The sequence below is a fragment of the Schistocerca gregaria genome, chromosome 4 (assembly GCF_023897955.1).
Source record: "Schistocerca gregaria isolate iqSchGreg1 chromosome 4, iqSchGreg1.2, whole genome shotgun sequence".
NCBI classification, from domain to species: Eukaryota; Metazoa; Arthropoda; class Insecta; order Orthoptera; family Acrididae; genus Schistocerca; species Schistocerca gregaria.
The window spans coordinates 460,136,355-460,140,470 of record NC_064923.1 but is presented as its reverse complement, the minus strand read 5'-3'; positions in this window follow the sequence as shown (position 1 = coordinate 460,140,470).

The following is a 4,116-nucleotide window of genomic DNA, read 5'->3' as shown; positions in this document are numbered from 1 at the left end:
CCTACATTTTAGTGGCAGACCGTTTAGAAAATGTAACTGATCTACTAAAGAGACTCCCTACACTGCGACTGGACGTCCTCTTCTGAAGCACTGCAGCGTGGTGTGACGTCGCAAGTTGTAAAAAGTATTGTGACGAGGTGGTTCTGCTGGAGGCAGGAGAGAGTTGCGGTAAATTAATTTTGTATAAGACGTGTATTTCAGAGCTGCCAAAAATGACGTGAGACATTTCTGTATTTTCTGCAAAGTATGTATTCTTCTATATAATGTGTATAAGATGTTTTGCAAAGCAGCACAAGTTGGCCTGAATGATTTTTAGTGTATTTAATAATTTTACATTCTCTTTACGGAATTCGCATAGGATGTTTTGCAGAGCTGCAGAAGTTGGGGGAAGTGATTTCAATGTGTTTAATAATGTTTTATTCTCCTTATGTATAATAGCTCATTTTATGTAAAATCATGAACCTTAAAGAGTAACTATAGAGGAAATTTATTCTGAAAGAAAGTTAAGAAACAAATTGTGTATACATTTTTTGAATAAGCAATGCTTTCAACAGGCCTAAAATGATTTGTTGAAAAAAGAGTAAAATTATAGTCTCCACTTGGGAACTGTTAATATTTTTTGCTGAAATAATTAATGTTACGTGTAACTAATGTAAAGAAGGTATAGGATTTCAATGACTGTGAATTAGTTTTGGAAACAGCATTGAGTAAATGAGAGATAAAATTTAAAAGAACAGTAAAGCTTGTGGAAAATATTTCATAAAGTATTTATCTTTTGAATTTCAGAACAACAATTGCTAACTAAAATATAGATATGAATTAGGGCAGGATGTAGATATTAAGAATAGAGACTTAGACATGCTGTATTTTACAGGTACGAAAAAAATAGTAAAGAACCCAATAGGAGACTGTGAGTAACCCAATCTGAGACAGATCTGGACGCTGTATCCCAGTGACGAGCCCATAATGCTACCTACATGTAACTGTTGAACAGATGATATTAGAACCACTTATGCTTCATCAGAGACAGTTATCAGAACATCACAGTATTGTGAAAAAAATGATAGATAAAAAGACGCCATTCATAGCGAGCTATATACACTCCTGGAAATTGAAATAAGAACACCGTGAATTCATTGTCCCAGGAAGGGGAAACTTTATTGACACATTCCTGGGGTCAGATACATCACATGATCACACTGACAGAACCACAGGCACATAGACACAGGCAACAGAGCATGCACAATGTCGGCACTAGTACAGTGTATATCCACCTTTCGCAGCAATGCAGGCTGCTTTTCTCCCATGGAGACGATCGTAGAGATGCTGGATGTAGTCCTGTGGAACGGCTTGCCATGCCATTTCCACCTGGCGCCTCAGTTGGACCAGCGTTCGTGCTGGACGTGCAGACCGCGTGAGATGACGCTTCATCCAGTCCCAAACATGCTCAATGGGGGACAGATCCGGAGATCTTGCTGGCCAGGGTAGTTGACTTACACCTTCTAGAGCAGGTTGGGTGGCACGAGATACATGCGGACGTGCATTGTCCTGTTGGAACAGCAAGTTCCCTTGCCAGTCTAGGAATGGTAGAACGATGGGTTCGATGACGGTTTGGATGTACCGTGCACTATTCAGTGTCCCCTCGACGATCACCAGAGGTGTACGGCCAGTGTAGGAGATCGCTCCCCACACCATGGCAGGTGTTGGCCCTGTGTGCCTCGGTCGTATGCAGTCCTGATTGTGGCGCTCACCTGCACGGCGCCAAACACGCATACGACCATCATTGGCACCAAGGCAGAAGCGACTCTCATCGCTGAAGACGACACGTCTCCATTCGTCCCTCCATTCACGTCTGTCGCGACACCACTGGAGGCGGGCTGCACGATGTTGGGGCGTGAGCGGAAGACGGCCTAACGGTGTGCGGGACCGTAGCCCAGCTTCATGGAGACGGTTGCGAATCGGCCTCGCCGATACCCCAGGAGCAACAGTGTCCCTAATTTGCTGGGAAGTGGCGGTGCGGTCCCCTACGGCACTGCGTAGAATCCTACGGTCTTGGCGTGCATCCGTGCGTCGCTGCGGTCCGGTCCCAGGTCGACGGGCACGTGCACCTTCCGCCGACCACTGGCGACAACATCGATGTACTGTGGAGACCTCACGCCCCACGTGTTGAGCAATTCGGCAGTACGTCCACCCGGCCTCCCGCATGCCCACTATACGCCCTCACTCAAAGACCGTCAGCTGCACATACGGTTCACGTCCACGTTGTCGTGGCATGCTACCAGTGTTAAAGACTGCGATGGAGCTCCGTATGCCACGGCAAACTGGCTGACACTGACGGCGGCGGTGCACAAATGCTGCGCAGCTAGCGCCATTCGACGGCCAACACCGCGGTTCGTGGTGTGTCCGCTGTGCCGTGCGTGTGATCATTGCTTGTACAGCCCTCTCGCAGTGTCCGAAGCAAGTATGGTGGGTCTGACACACTGGTGTCAATGTGTTCTTTTTTCCATTTCCAGGAGTGTATTTTGTTAGAATTCATGGATGATATTCATAGCCATTTGAAAAAAAAAATTATTATTGTACGAAATAATTACGAAAATAGAATTAAAACCCTACACAGTGCCGAAACCATAGTTTAGTGAATTTCTGGACGCTGATAAAATGAAGTACAAAAATATAGTTTCTTTTGCTTCGATTCGATGTGAAAAATAGAAAATTTTTTGTATCTTGAAAAAACAATGCAGTTTCAAGGAAAACTAAAGAGTTGACTAATGTAATTAATTTGTTAATTCAATTTGGAAAAAAAATGTTTGTGAAAAAATTTTTGTATGGAAGAATGGATTTTGAAGAAAAGAAAGTTTTGTAAATTAATTTTGTTGTATGCTATCAAGTCCTAGCCTTTGACATTCGATGTAACCATATATAATGTTGTCATGTAGTTTCAGAATTTTTAGTTCTTTGAAAAAAAAAATTCAGTTAAAGCAAATTGTCATTAAAACATCCCATACGCAAAAGTGTCGGTGTAGTTAAGCAATTCATTAATAATAACTTGACGTGATAAGAACTGTAAAATATACTCGGGAGCAATTTTAGGTTCTTAGGGGGTGTGTGCGTTGCAAGTTATTATGCGATAACATTTATTTTTAGTAAGATACCTTGACATGGAGCCCTGTGAACGTACAGGAGGCTGCAGACTTGTGTCTTACCCATGACTCATACCACATCTGTCGCTACAAGTCAGCGTGACAACGGGCTTCTGTGTCACGTAGAACGACTATATATTCATACCCCCATACTAAACACTAACCGATTATGTTCAGACGTGGTGTTCTATTTCTTGCTATTCCGAAGAAGGTCTCCAAAGTTCAAAGCCGTAAATGTAATAGTTTCATAGATTCAGACAATCACATAAAACCACCCAAACCGACACTCAAAGTGACAAATTCAGTTAGGAACAATAACAGTTTGTCTTTTTTTATCATTTAAAATCATTAACAGAGTTGTCAAATTAACCAATCAATTTATTTGGATTTTTATTTTCAAAATTTTAATTACTTTTCATTTCGTAGATTAAAATTCAGGAAAAATCCGTATCTGTTTATTATGTTGTGTGAATAAATGAGAATGAGTGACAGTGTGTATGTGGGTCATACAAAAAAATTAAATATCATATTATATACAACATTACGTAATTGGAACGTGGGAAAGATGTAATTTACCCACATTGCTGATGACGTATGTCTAGGAGTGATTGATTTTGTAAGAAGGCAGCCAGAATATCAGTTTAAAGTGCTATCGTTTTCTAAATTATTTTCAGGATTAATTTTATTTCGTTTTGTTTTATTAAACATTATGTTAGTATTTGCATTTTGGGATGACGTAAATTTCTTTCTGCACACTGATTGGCTTAGTCGAGTTTTGCAGTGAGAATGATCTCGAAGGATCATTCTGATTGGTCTGTCACCCTGATCAGCCAGTCAGAATTAAGTAGTTCCCGCGCACAGCTAGTTAGATATGGTGTTAGTGAGGCAGTATCGGGAGAGTCGCTTGCCAGCTTCGGGCGCGGAAGGACATGTTAAATGTGATGATTCTCATTATTTGTAAAATGAAGGAATATTG